Below are 15,627 nucleotides of genomic sequence, written 5' to 3'. Positions count from 1 at the left end.
CTTTATAACTCACGTTATTACTCAACTGAAGGGAAACTGTAATACTGTTGTGTCTGAAACCAATACAAATACGTTGCAGGAAGGGGACCCCCTTGCAAGGCCCAAGGGCTCTTGTATAACACTTGGAAATGAATTGTCAGAAGACACAAGTACTGACAGATCAAAAGACTCTATAGGGAAGGGGCGCCTGGGCAGAGAGCAGCAGGGTAAGGGGGCTGGGAGAACTGCTCTGACATGTAACTTGCAATCTCAGGTTTTATGGTAATATGATTAGTGTCTGGGTTGTCTCTGGCCAGTCCTCTTGCTTGGCCCATGTTGGGTGACTCAGGGTCCTTCCTGGTGGTGTGTTCATCTCTCAGCCAAGATGGAGTTCAGCATGAGGGTTTCTGGGAGGTAGGCAGGACATACACCTCCTTTTGGCCCCTCTCGAATTCTTCAGGGTTAGTTTTACGAGACATACTATGGACTAATATGTCCTCCCTCCTTTTGATCCCTCCCCAGTTCTCCTGGTTAGTTTTTCACTTGCAGCATCATGTTCTTTATCGACCTCCTGTTGTGAGACAACTCAGGCAAGCATTATCATCATATCTGGCCAAGGCCAGTGGTTTCAGTCAATGGCTCCCTAACAGATATTCTCATTTAATAACTCATTTGTTGCTTAAAGAACTACATCTTAGAACAACAAGAAGGTAGGTGATGATCTTGTATCATCATACAATACAATCATATTGTATATCCTGCTGCTCTTTTTCAAGACTTTTGCTGGCAACTTTCAACTTTTTCTAAAAAAAATTATCTTTTAGAGGCGTACATGTTTCTGGAAAACTGCGGTTTGAAGAATTTATTGGGAATATTCAGACTTGTTTCATGTGGCCACAGGAAATGCATTTTCATATGGAGGGTTAGGAGTTCTTCCTGTAGGCTACCCAGAGTCACCAGGAGGAAGAGTCCTTCCCTGAGAGGCCCTGATGCATTTCACTGATAACCTTTGCCAGTGTGTGTTGCTGCTCCAGGGCTTGAGCCCAGAGGCCATGTAATCACCGGACCAAGGCTGGCATTCCCTCCTTTCTCTCCTGCTCAAGGAGGCATATTCGGACAACTTTCCCAAACTCACTTGACTTCTGAATCCTTGCTTTCAGCAATTTCCAATTAATAATTCATGGAACCACGATTCTTTAGGACAAAACTTGGGAAACCAAGACAAATACACCTGAGCCTGGGTGACTGTGATGATGTTGCAGGATTAACTTTGCAATGGTTCAGTTTTTAAATGAGATATGGAATTCACAAAATTGCGCACTTTAATGTTTACTGTCAGTCTAGCGTTGGTGTTGGCACAGACCTCCAGGTGAATGAAAGTGTTAGGTCTCCCCCCTTTGATTCTGAAGACGTAGAAGCAATGGTGAGCCCAGGACTGAGGGCAGCATGTCCGTTTCTGTCTCACAAGACTCACCCCAGGGAGCATGTCCCTCATATTATCTGGGCTTCCTCAAGCCTGTGCATTCCTTGATGCCTCATTTCCCATCAGCATGTGGGGGAAAGCAGGCAGAAAGATAGTCACTCAATAAGTTAGTCATGTCGGGAAACTTATCTGTTTCAGGCACTAGTTCCTTCCAAGCAAGGGGTGGTATACGTGTGGTCCAGCTTACAGACTAAAACTGTTTCCCAGTACTATCACGAATATTCAGTGTGTGCTATTTCCAGCTTGTCGTTTGTCCATTGGCTTGTGAAACTACCATCTTAGAGAGCAAAAGCATTTCTACTCCCTTGGGCCATTTCCTCCTGACATTCTTTGCTGATTACCTCTGTAGCAGCTGTAATCAGTTCTTTGCACGGTCAAAGCATAAGCTGATTGCTCTTCGTCTTACCAGAAACAGACCAGCCTTGTCTGGTCCCAACAACATGCCTGTGGGTGAAGTTCAGGGATATAGGGTCACAGTTTGTTAACTGTGCTTAACAAATCAAGTTTCGGCAGCATGATGATCTAGAGGTGTTATGATGGGGTGAACTGGTGAAACTATAAATATTTAATCCATTGCTCAACCTCTAGCAGGAATGAGTCTAAGCCAACCCAGACTTACAAGAAGCAGCGAGGTTATTAAAGATTCATTGAGAAGGAAATTCTATAGTCACCCTCTTCGCATTTTGTTAGCTACAAACTGATGTTCCCTGGTGATGAAAGGATAACAGTTCACCATCTTCACACAATTTTCCTTGCTACTGCTGCCAAGTCGCTTCAGTCATGTCCGACTCTGTGTGACTCCATAGACTGCAGCCCAGCAGGCTCCCCCGTCCCTGGGACTCTCAAGGCAAGAACACTGGAGTGGGTTGCCATTTCCTTCTCCAATGCATGAAAGTGAAAAGTGAAAGTGAAGTCGCTCAGTCGTATCCAACTCCTAGTGACACCATGGACTGTAGCCCACCCGGCTCCTCCGTCCATGGAATTTTCCAGGCAAGAGTACAGGAATGGACTACTTTAGTGGACCCTAAAATTTTCCTTAGGGTCCACTAAAGTAGTCCAAACACATTGTGTGTATGTATGTGTATATAAATATGTGTATACATATTATGTATGCCTGTATTATACACTGGGCTTCCCAAGGGAAGCTAGTGGTAAAGAACCTGCCTGTCAATGCAGGAGACATAAAAAGCACAGGTTCGATCCCTGGGTCAGGAAGATCCCCTGAAGGAGGGCAAGGCAAACCACTCCAGTATCCTTGCCTAAAGAATCCCATGGACAGAGGATCCTCGCAGGCTACAGTCCATAGAGTCTCAAAGAGTTGGACATGACTGAAGCGACTTAGCATGCATGCACTTATTATATATGATACATATTATAATGTATTTTATATACATACATTTTATATCTATAGGTTATATATATTTTTCTATAGATATTATAACAGTATAGGTAACATATATAATATGTATATATAGAATAGGTAATATAGGTAACATGGGTAAATATAGGTCTAATAACGGATATGTACATAGTATATATCTGCATTATACAGATATGTACCTATCTATACATATATAGATATTATGCATATATGTATATATATATTCTATATCTCTGTTACCATTAGGCACTGTGGTACACGTGCTTTCATGTATTTGGAGAATATAAAAGTGTAACAGTCTGCCTCTAAGGGGCATTTAATCTATTTAAAGATATAAGACATATGCAAGACTGCATTGGAGTCCTGGACATGAGCTGGAATGATCATGGGAAGCGTTATAAAGAAGGTACATCTAGGATTGAGCATTAGACTACTACTACTGCTGCTACTTCTTTTAACAGTGATTGAATACCTACCGAATTCCTGGTAGCTTCTAAGTACCTTTAAATACCTGCATAGGTGCTTTTCACATGTGTTTGATCATCACAATATAACACTATAAGGATGAAAAAGGAGAAAACGGAGGCATAAAGAGTTTAAAAAATTTGTCCCAGTTCACACAGCTAGTTAGTGGTGGAGCTAGATTTAAATGGAAAGCATTTAAAAGCAAAGGCACAGGTTCTAGAGGGATTTTAGTATGCACGGAGAGGAGCCTGACCAGCAGAGCTGCGGTGGCTGCAGTGTTTAATGGAAAAGGCTTGGTGAGGGTGGTGGCGGTGGTGTGTGCTCAGTGTAATGATTGGCACGATGCCCGGGAGAGAGTTAAGTGTTTGTTGAGTTATTGACTGCATGGTTAGAGAGAGAATGCTGGAGAAAGTAGGCTGTTATCAGATTGTGTAGGGTTTTGAATTACAGTCTAAGTGGTTTAAACTTAGTACTATGGATAATAGCTTCTCTAGAATGCATAAATTTCTTGAAAGGCCAACATGCTAGTTCATAAACATGTGTCATTCTAACTTGTATTTTCTCTTTTTCAGTGCTTTCTGCAGAATGTCTACAAACGATAAACTGAAACTATGTTAATGAAGCCTATTACAAAAGCATGCTTTCTGTGTTTTGTTGAGACTTCACTGCAAAAGTAAGATGCTAGCTCGATTTTCCAGGTCAGTCTTTGCCATTATGCCCTAAGTCCTTTCTAAACGCATGTCAATGGGCAAAGCTTTAGGAAGTCAAATTATAGATATGGTGTGCTCCCTCCCCTCAACTCCTGCCGCTGGCTGTGGATGACTGGACTTCTGATGGGCATTGTGACGTGGGACTGCATTGTCCTGGGGGATGTCAAGAGTACAAAACATTTAGTAGAGGGTGTAGGAACTGAAAGATCATCCTGAAGAGAAGAACCAAAGAGGATGCAACAATTTCCATTGTACTAAATTGATGAGAGAGCAGGAATAATACATAAGCAGAATGTACGATGTAGAAAGAAATTATTTTATGTGTGCCTTGAACCCAAGTCTTTGGATTTCAAATTCAGTTCTGGATACTTTCTAAAATTCTTTAGAAAATGAAAAATCCTACCACCCTTTCCAGAATTCATTCTCCTTGTCTTCTCTGCTTCATTTTATGTACACACTCTTTCACTTTTTTCTGAAACTCTTTCCACTGAAATGCAGTCCTCTCCTGATTTTTTTCTTCTCCTATGACTCCTTTTCTTTTCTTAAGCTCCTCTTCCTCTATGTCCAAGGCTTTTCTGAAGCATGTTTCTCTTCTGTTTTTCTGTCCATGTAATTTTATCCATCTTCAGGGAAGGTTTTAGGCCTTCCCTGGTGGCTCAGACAGTAGAGTTCACCTGCAATGAGGGAGACCTGGGTTTGATCCCTGGGTCAGAAAGATTCCCTGGAGGAGGGCATGGCAGCCCACTCCAATATTCTTGCCTGGAGAATTCCATGGACAGAGGAGCCTGGTGGGCTCCAGTCCATGGGCTCGCAAAGAGTTGGACACGACTGCGTGACTCTCTTACTTTCTTTCAGGTTTTCATCTTATATTATTTGCATAGGGTGCCCCCACATACACACACAGTCTGGACACCCTTTCTGAGCTCTCAGGGGGCTCTCGTTTCCAATTATTTGCCCCATACCTCCAACCAGATGACACTCCACCAATTAGAAAAGGTTCCATGAAATCCCACGGCCATGCCTTTCTTTCAGACTTTATTCCCTCTTCCCTGACATCTGCATGCCCAATGGATTTCACATGCTGCTGCAAAAATAATACCTAAAGCACAACTCTGCTTTTATCACTTCCTTGTCCCTAAATCTTAGTGATTCCTCATATACCAGGAAAAATTCATATTCCTTAGCTTGGTACTTTTGTCCATCTTTAATATGATACCAGTACATGATTCCAGAATATTTACCTACCTTAGAGGCTTTTGCAAAGTAGAATTCTTTCTATATCTCTTCTAGTTTTCAAAATTCTGTCCATTTCTCCTAGATTTCCCAAAGTGCTGCCTCTGTCATAAAGTATCAGCAATTCTAAATTATATTGATGTATCTATTTATTTTTGGCTGTGCTGGGTCTTCATTGTTGCATGGGCTTTTCTCTAGTTGCAGTGAGCAGGGGCTGATCGTCATTGCAGTGGATAAACTTCTCATTGTGGTGGCTTCTCTTGCTGTAGCATTGGCTCTAGGGTGTGTAGGCTTCAGCAGTTGCGGCGTGCAGGCTCCAGAATGCAGGCTCAGTGGTTGTAGTGCATGGGCTTAGGTGCTCCGAAGAATGTGTGGGATCTTTCTGGACCAGGGATCGAACCTGTGTCTCCAACACTGGCCGGTGGATTCTTTACCACTGAGCCACCAGGGAAGCCCCCAAATTGATACATCTTTTCTCTAAATTTTCATTATTTTTTGTGACTATGTTAAGGCAAAATTATTGAACATTTCTTTTTCTATATATTCCTAATATTGCTAATTTGAATTTGCTACCACACAGGTGTCAAAGTTCACTGTATATGGTCTGCTTGCTCTCAGGTTCATTCTTTACCTTTTCTTACTCTGCCCTTTATCACAGAGGCTGAACCTGTGGGCTGTGCAGCCCAAACTCCTGGGTCAACTGGGTGGGTTTCACACTTGGTAGTACTGGCATCAGAAACTGGGGTCTTCTGACCCCCATGCCCTGAGAGATGTCTCTAGGAGAAATGTATCTTCTCTGAGGCTTCAACTGTCACTTATAGCTCCAGCTTTGATAGGTGGTCCTTACTCCTGAGTTCTGGAAACACAACCTTCTTGTTCTTCCTGCCTAGGGATGGTGGTGCTACCAGCTATTTTCTATTTCAGTATTGCTTCACCATCCTCTGATGGGCTTCTGGCTCTTCCATCACCTGAGTAACCTAATCCCATATATTAAATTGACTTTATTTGAAATACAATGGTTTCTGTTTTTCCTGGGGTGGTAGATAATAGATGGTTCTTCAAACTATTATCCTGGGATAATAGTTTCCCAGCAAACTATGTCTCATCCTTACATTTTCCATAGTCTAGTTCAGTAACTTGCATACTGTAGGTGCCAAATAAATGTTTACTGAATAAATATGCATAAATTAAGGAAAAATTTTGTTTAAAAGTACCATAAGTTAATTTTTAGAGAAATGACAGTACTCAGAAAAATTTAAGAGGCACTAACTGTTAACATCAACTCAATGGACATGAGTTTGAGCAAATTCCAGGAGATAGTGAAGGTCAGGGAAGCCTGTGTGCTGCAGTCCACGGGGTCGCAAAGAGTCAGATATGACCGAGTGACTGAACAGCAACAAATTATTCATATATTAGCCATCAAGATATACCCAAAATGAAAAGTTAAGGACAGTATCCTTGTCACTAAGAATTAATAAGGCTACTGGGAGACTTAAAAAGGGCACTGAATTTTGTGTTAGAAAATTTAGTGGACTGGAAAATACCAACTTAAAATATTTCTTTTTTACTTCTCCTGTGCTTTGAAGAATGCTTATTAAGTGAAGGGGCTCAAATTGTTCTTAAAATTAGCCATCCAGTCTCTTTTCAAGCTCCAATATTAGTATTCTCCAACTCACCCCTAGGAGATGTTAAGAAGAAGATATTAGAATAGTTAACGTGTTAATTGTTGTGTTGACTTTGAATATTTTCTTCTTTGAGGTCCTTAAATCCAGAAGAACTCATAGGTTCTCTGAGTCACAGTCACTGTCCTTGTTTGTTAGGGCTCCCTCTCCTGAGTGATACAATTATATGAATGAATGAATATGCAGGAATATAGAGGACACAGCTGGAAGGATGGTGATGACCCAGTGCTTCTGGAAGCATGCCCACTGCCAAGGAAAAGTGAACTTGTGGTTTAAATTCTTAATAGAATTCCCTGCTCTGCCTTTGCATTGACCCAGGGGCTTGAACCTTCTCTCCCAGCCTTAATTTCCTAATTCATCAGAAAGTAGCCCAAGTGATAGAAAGAATTCTGTTGGAAAATGACTTGATAAAGTAAAGGATGAGTTGGAAGGGTGAGATAATTTAACCACTGCCATAGATGGACACTGCACACAAAACTGAAAACTAATGCATTTCCTTCAATGTGTTTTTTATCAGCAATTTTTATTGAAAGCCTATTATGTTACTGGCACTGTGATCAGGACAATAGGTTGAAAGAATTTGCTGCCAGTCTTCTGCATTTCTTATAGGAAAATAGTACCAAAAATAATTTCTGAAAAGATCCATAAAACAAAGATCAGAATAACCAATTTGTTTGTTCATATTCTTGGAGTTGAAAGCAAGGGGAGAAAGCACACATTCTGCCTCCTGAAATTATTATTTCGTATTGCTTTGCCTGCAGAGATGGCCAACTTTTTGTCCCTGTAACAATGCATGTTGTCTAAGTCTCTTCAAAGTGTTTCCCTGAATCAATAGGGAGCATAGACATTTACTAGGAAAAAAGAATGAAATTAGAACACTTCCTAACACCACACACAAATATAAACTCAAAATGGATTAAAGGCCTAAACATAAGACCAGAAACTATAAAACTTTTAGAGGAAAACATAGGCAGAACACTTGATGACATAAATCAAAGCAAGATCCTCTATGACCCACCTCCTAGAGTAATGGAAATAAAAACAAAAGTAAACAAGTGGGACCTGATTAAACTTAAAAGCTTTTGTATAGCAAAAGAAACTAGCAAGGTGAAAAGACAACCCTCAGAGTGGGAGAAATTAATAGCAAATGAAACAACTGACAAAGGATTAATTTAAAAAATATACAAGCAGCTCATACAACTCAATGCCAGAAAAACAAACAACCCAATCAAAAAGTGGGAAAAAGACCTAAACAGACATTTCTCCAAAGAAAACATACAGATGGCTAACAAACACATGAAAAGATGCTCAACATTGTTCATTTTTAGAGAAACGCAAATCAAAACCACAATGAGTATCACCTCACACCAGTCAGAATGAGCATCATCAAAAAAGTAAATGCTTGAGAGGGTGTGGAGAAAAGGGAATGCTCTTGCACTCTTGGTGGGAATGTAAATTGATACAGTCACTATGGAAGATGGTATGGAGATTCCTTAAAAAACTAGGAATAAAACCACTGTATGACCCAGAAATCCCACTCTTAGGCATATACCCTGAGGAAACCAAAATTGAAAAAGACACATATATCCCATTGTTCATTGTAGCACTATTTACAATAGCTAGAACATGGAAGCAACCTAGATGTCCATCGACAGATGAATGGATAAAGAAGTTGTGGTACATATACACAATGAGATATTAGCCATAAAAGAGAGCACCTTTGAGTCAGTTCTGATGAGGTGGATGAACCTAGAACCTATTATACAGAGTGAAGTGAGTCAGAAAGAGAAAGATAAATATCATATTCTAACACATACGTACGGAATCTAGAAAAATGGTACTGAAGAATTTACTTACAGGGCAGCAGTGGAGAAACAGACATACAGAGTAGACTTATGGAGGGGGTGGGGGAGGGGAGGAGGGGGTGAGATGTATGGAAAGGGTAACATGGAAACTTACATTGCCACATGTGAAATAGATAGCCGATGGGAATTTGCTGTATGTCTCAGGAAACTCAAACAGGGGCTCTGTGTCAATCTGGAGAGGTAGGATTTCGGGGGAGATAGGGGGGTTCAGGAAGTAGGGAATATATATATATACTTATGGCTGCTTCATGTCGAGGTTTAACAGAAAACAAAAATTCTGTAAAGCAATTATCCTTCATTAAAAATATAAATTAATTTAAAAAAAAAGTTTGTTTCATCTGGAGAGAGGGTATCTTGGGAGGGAAGTCAAAGACTCTGCCTAGAGGGCCGGCCCAGGAATAATTTGTTCATTGTTGAGTGCATCTGGAAATCTGCTGAAGCTTCAGTTTTAATAGGATTTTTTTTTTCTCCCCAAAGGAGACTGTATCCATGGCTATTCACCTAAAAGGCACATGGTTTTGATATTAGATATTTGGGAAGGCTTGCTTTCTTTCCCCACAACTGAGGAACCTCACTGCCTTCATCAAAATGATAACAGTAGGCTCAACTCAGCAGCCTGAGACCTCACACCTTACTTGGCATCTCTGGTTTTTCCCTAGTGACTTTGGGATGTGTCTAATTTCATATCTACAAATGATACAGCTTGCACATGCTTATGCAGAATTGCTTATATTGAGGTCACTGGATCTTCATGGCTCTCCTAGTTCAAGGGAGAAGACAAAAGGACTCCAGGACACCCAGGCAGGATTTGGCTTTTCCTCTGCCAGATCATGCATTTAATGAATATCTCCTGAGAATCTTCCATATACCAGGCCAGTGCTGCTTTTAAAGACAAATAAGTCAGGGGAGTTAGACTTAAGGAATTGTGACAGTAATATTAAATTGTCTTTGAAAGTGAAAGTGGCTTAGTTGTGTCCAACTCTTTGTGACCCCATGGATTATATAGTCCGTGGAATTCTCCAGGCTGGACTATTGGAGTGGGTAGCCTTTCCCTTCTCCAGGGGATCGTCTCAACCCAGGGATCAAACCCAGGTCTTCCACATTGCAGGCGGATTCTTTACCAGCTGAGCCACAAGGTAAGCCCAAGAATACTGGAGTGGGTAGCTTATCCCCTCTCCAGCAGATCTCCCCAGCCAGGAATCGAACTGGCGTCTCCTGCATTGCAGGTGGATTCTTTACCAATTGAGCTATCAGGGACTTATGATTAATTAAATTACACAGCCTGATCAGGCTAGCAGTTGATAATTTTCAGCATAAGCTAAAGGATAGTGGGTTTAGAAATCTACTTGTAAATAATTCTCTTCATATGGTAAGGTCAAATTTATGAAGAGGTTAAAGAGTTAACCCTCGTGGTGGGGAGAGGGTGTGTTTCATTGATGAAAGACCCTTTTTTCCAAAAATCCTTTTACCCCTCATGTTCCCACAATATTTTTTCAGTTGTTTCAGGCAATAAAAATATTTAACATTGCAGATTTTTTTTTTTTTTTGAGTGGCCAATTCATTAAGCTTAGTAAAATGGCAGCTCAAACTACTTATCACTTTAATCCTAAAGCTCTAGAATTTTCCTTTATAAGCCTGGGAAGGTTGTATTCTTCCTTCCTATCATGTGATTCTGCTTCCCTTAGGCTCCTGTATTTTGCCATGTAGGAGAACAGGAAACTAGAAATGGTGGGTGAGAGCTTCCTGAATTCTAAGTGGAAGGGGAAAGAGTTGAGATAGTTCTCAGAGTGGATTCAGTTCCCTGATTTCAGAGGTGAGGAAATTGGAATCGAGAGATACTGAGATGACTTGCTCAGGGCCGTGCAAGAGGCTCATGGCTAAACGAGGACCATGGAGAGGGCATCTGTATTTCATGACTACTGCCCCTTCCACTCCACGGCCATCCATCAGTAAGCACTGGTTCATCCCATTCTACTCATCTCACACATCTGTTTCTCATCATATTTATCTCAGCTGTGTTAGTTTTTCTCGAATTCTTTACCTCACTCTCACATCTGGAACACTTTTCTTTCCTTCCTCTTCTCGCACACATTACCGAGCACCCATTATTCTTCAGATAATGCACTCAGTCCAGACCTTACAAACACGAGGAACACCGTGCCCGTCTCCATGCTCTTTCCACATAGCCACTGGCCATCCCATCCTTGGAATGTAATACATCTCTGTGACTGCCTTGCCCACTCTTCTCTGGCATTCACAGTCCAACCCTCGTGCAAAGTAGCCTCATCCACTCCCTCTTTTCTGGCACTTAACTCTGCACTGCTAGTACCTGTGTGCCTGTCTTGCTCTCTTACTTAAAGATGAACACTCAAACACTAGCATGGTTCCTATCACATAGTAAGTTTTATTCTTAACAAATGCTGGAAGAGTGATTGAATAAGGAATGGATGAAGGAATGAATCCATCATTGATTGCTTTTGGAGCTGTTTACTTCCCCTCTCCGGGAGTTACCTTCCAGCCACTCTTAGCAAATCAGCACATTTACTATTATTTGTGGAGCATCTATGACTTTTGCTGTTGTTCAGTCGCTCAGTCGTGTCTGAAGGACAGGGAAACCTGGCATGCTGCAGTGCATGGGGTTGCAAAGAGTCAGAACCATGGCTTACCAAAAGCCAATTTAGTCCCCATTTGACAGGTAAAGAAATTGAGCTGCAGAATAAACTAACATGCTCAAGGTCACATGGCCAGCAGATATGTGCTGAAATGTGACCTCAAGACTAACTCTAAACAGATGAACTATGCTGTATTACCTCACATGTCTTATGCTTATATGAATATATTCACTTATTACTTGTAAAATTGAGATTCTTTAATTAAAATGCTGTCTGAAAGATACTCTTCTCCAAGCCACACTCATCCTTTCTGCTGTAAATGTAATCACTGTCCTCCACTTTACTTTTTACAGTGCTTAGATGATCACCATGTTCCTTATGCTATATGACTTTCAAAGATTAAGGTAAATATCATGTTGTATATTTTCTGAAATTTATAGGTGTATAATGAACATTTTTTATGATAGTATGACATAAAAAGTCTGAAATCTCTGTTTTTGAAAGAGGGCCAAGTTGAACTCTGTGCAGTTAGGTAATCCACCCAAGGTCTCACGAACTATGGTGGCATAATTTTGACCACAACTGGGGAAAAAAATGGGAAGTAAATACAATACTCACTTCTTTCAGTATTAGACCTTTCTGAGTCTTAAATAATGAATTGTATAATCTAATGGAGCTAGAAGATGTGGTCTCTCCTAAGACAAACTTCATTTCTAAAAGGGTATCTTTAAGATCAAAGAAACTTTAAAACTCAGCTGTTAGACCACAATGGTAGAATGATAGATAATCCCATCAGTAACACAAGCAGCAACCAACTGCTTGTACTGCTGCTGCTGCTGCTGCTGCTGCTGCTAAGTCGCTTCAGTCGTGTCCAACTCTGTGCGACCCCATGGACAGCAGCCCACCAGGCTCCCCCATCCCTGGGATTCTCCAGGCAAGAACACTGGAGTGGGTTGCCATTGCCTTCTCCAATGCATGAAAGTGAAAAGTGAAAGTGAAGTTGCTCAGTCGCATCCAACTCTTAGTGACCCCATGGGCTGCAGCCTACCAGGCTCCTCAGTCCATGGGATTTTCCAGGCAAGAGTACTGGAGTGGGGTGCCATGGCCTTCTCCAAACTGCTTGTACTAAGACGTGATAAAACTGGGCTACTCAGGAGTAAGATCTAAGTTTCTCCCATTATCTGATTTCTTAGTAACAGCCAATGGGATGTTGATGCCAGTTTCCAATCTTGAATTTCAATTTTTATTTTTGTTATCTATGGAAAGCAAAGAAGAAGTAAAGAGCCTCTTGATGAAAGTAAAAAAGGAAAGTGAAAAAGTAGGCTTAAAACTCAGCATTCAGAAAACTAAGATCATAGCATCCGGTCCCATCCCTTCATGGCAAACAGATGGAGAAACAATGGAAACAGTGACAGATTTTATTTTGGGGGACTCCAAAATCACTGCAGATGGTGACTGCAGCCATAAAATTAAAAGACACTTGCTCCTTGGAAGAAAAGTAATGAGCAACCCAGACAGCCCGTTAAAAAGCAGAGACATTACTTTACCAACAAAAGTCCATCTAGTCAAAGCTATGGTTTTTCCAGTAGTCATGTATGCATGTGAGAGTTGGACTGTGAAGAAAGCTGAGCGCGGAAGAACTGATGCTTTTGAACTGTGGTGTTGGAGAAGACTCTTGAGAGTCCCTTGGACTGCAAGGAGATCCAACCAGTCCATCCTAAAGGAAATCAGTCCTGAATATAATATTCAATGGAAGGACTGATGCTGGAACTGAAACTCCAATACTTTGGCCACCGGCTGTGAAGAACTGACTCATTGGAAAAGACCCTAATGCTGGGAAATATTGAAGGTGGGAGGAGAAGGGGACGACAGAGGATGAGATAGTTGGATGGCATCACTGACTTGATGGACATGAGTTTGACTAGGCTCGGGGAGTTAGTAATGGACAGGGAAGCCTGGCGTGCTGCAGTCCATGGTATCACAAAGAGTTGGACACGACTGAGCAACTGAACTGAACTATCTATGGGAAAGCTCTGAGGTGACAACTGAAGTAAACCCAGGGATGTCCAAGTCTAGGAAAGAGAGCTACCCTGACATGGTAGAGGTGAAGCATGATCCTGTTGAAGGAAACCTCAGTGCAGACAAATTTAACTTAAATTGTTGGATTCTAAGAGTGACTCATATTTTGTATGGAAGACAAACCCAGAGATAAGGCATTTAATGAGAATTTGCTTTGATAGATCCCTAAACTATCGCTGGTTACATAGCTCCACAAAAAGCAGAGAAACTCTTAGGTCTTCAAATGTATGTGTCCAACAGAGAAAGGGAGATAGATGTTTTTTTGGTTTGTTTTATTTTGTTTTAATTGTTAAATGGATTAAACCTTGCTTCTTGACTAAGTATGAAAGCAATCGTAATTTGGCCAATGTAACCCATAAAATATTTTCTAGTTAGATATTATGTAAATAAATCTGTAAATCATCTGTAAATATTGCTGAAGAATATGCTCCCTCTTTGTGCCAGGATTTATTTTTGCCTATTTATTTTTGGAGTATAGTTGATTTACAATATTGTGTTATTGTTGTGTGTATAGCAAAGTGATTTGATTATACAAAGATAAGTATATATCTATATTCTTTAAAAATTTTTTCCATCATAGTTTAAGATATTGAATGTAGTTCTCTGTGCTATACAGTAAATCCTTATTGTTTATTTATAGATAACTATTTTAATCAGTACCTTTATGGTCTCTGATACTAAGGTACTGCCGTTGTTGTCATTTTGGTGGGTGTGTCAGCTGACCCCATCAGACGCCAGATCAGCAGGTGCTAAACAAGGATGGTGCATCCGTGAATACTAACAGAAGGGGCCCCTGGTCATAGTCCCAGAGTGGAGTGGTGGGTGTAGAGGAACGGTTGCCAAGTGGGGAGGACCAAAGAGTCTAAGTTCCCTGGTAGTGTGGGGACTGGAGGGTTATATGCAGGATCTGGGCATTATTAACTTTTTGGCTTATTTATACTCCATGTGTGTAAGTGTGCATAAGCATGTGTGGGCTTTGTCTTTCTTTCAATATTTTAAATGGTCTTTTGCACTTTAATTCTGCACTTTAGACCATCAGATGCTAGAAAAGGATGAAGACTGGGACGTTAGTATCTCTCATCTGCCCAGCTGGGTTACTGCCTTAACTCCTTCACGGGCTTGTCCTTCATGTACTTGCTTTTTAGTCCTGTCATTTTACGTCATTTCTTGAACATCTGGCAGTTAACTGCAGTACTTGGAAATACCTTGATGATATATAGGAAGAAACTAGTAACTTTGCTTTTAATTGCTGTTTTCTTATTTCAGTGCTGTCTCTCTATTGTTGTGCTGCAGTCATCTATATGTAGACTCTGCCATGGTTACCACTAGGTACATGGACTGTGCAGAGGTCTGTGGGCCAGGAGCTCATTTGTAACACTGCCCATACCTTATAGCTTTCTCTGGGTCTCCAGATTCCTGGGATAGAAGTAGAATTTTTGCCCCATAAAAAGAGATTAAACCTCCCAGTATGCTGTTGTTTTGTTGTTTTTTTTTTTTTTTTTAATTTTTAGAGTATAAGTAGATCATGGTATTTTCTTTTTTCATTGTTATACTTTGCATTTTATTTTTAAAATTTTTTCATGGCATTTTCTTAATCAACAAATGAAAAATACTTTTTAAATATACATGCCCCTATGTGAACAATAGATTTCAATATTTGAAATCATGAACTAAGCTTTTAGGTATAAAATGTGATTTTCATAGGATTTCAGATTCCAATGCAACAAATATTTGTTAAAAGGCATATTTGTGTAAAGCAGGGAATTTGCCTCTTATGGTCTGGTGTCGTGTGCTGAGGACATGAGTTGGTGCTTACAACCCAGACTGTGGATAGTGCCATGAGAACCATCTTGCAGGTGAGATGCCATGACACCAAACTGGCAGTAGTAGGGAGCATCCACCCGAGTGCGGTGTGTCATCCTTTGACCCAGGAGAGGTAACTTGACATGCAGGAACATACCCTCAGTTTGGAAGGAAATGTGTTTGGGATTATCCCTAGCTTATTAGAAAACAAAACCTTTCAGGGAAAGGATAACCAAGTTCATTCATTCATTTATTCAACAACTACTGAACGAACAACTTAATCAATATAGAAGTCACTTTTTGTTCAGTTGCTAAGTCAATGTCCGACTCTTTGC

The 15,627-nt window shown here is 40.7% G+C and overlaps 1 long non-coding RNA gene across 1 annotated transcript in view; it reads left to right on the top strand.

The window, feature by feature from the left end:
• The window catches only part of LOC112448559 (uncharacterized), a 111,449-nt gene extending 99,633 nt beyond the window's left edge, over positions 1-11,816 (top strand). Inside the window, exons 2-3 of the long non-coding RNA XR_003036957.2 lie at positions 3,881-4,006; positions 11,764-11,816. This is a non-coding gene — a long non-coding RNA (uncharacterized lncRNA). The remainder of the gene's footprint in view (positions 1-3,880; positions 4,007-11,763) is intronic.
• Positions 11,817-15,627: the final 3,811 nt, after the last annotated feature.

The sequence above is a fragment of the Bos taurus genome, chromosome 10 (assembly GCF_002263795.3).
Source record: "Bos taurus isolate L1 Dominette 01449 registration number 42190680 breed Hereford chromosome 10, ARS-UCD2.0, whole genome shotgun sequence".
NCBI classification, from domain to species: Eukaryota; Metazoa; Chordata; class Mammalia; order Artiodactyla; family Bovidae; genus Bos; species Bos taurus.
Note: the sequence above shows the minus strand (reverse complement) of the source record. Positions and strands in the feature narration are given on the sequence as shown.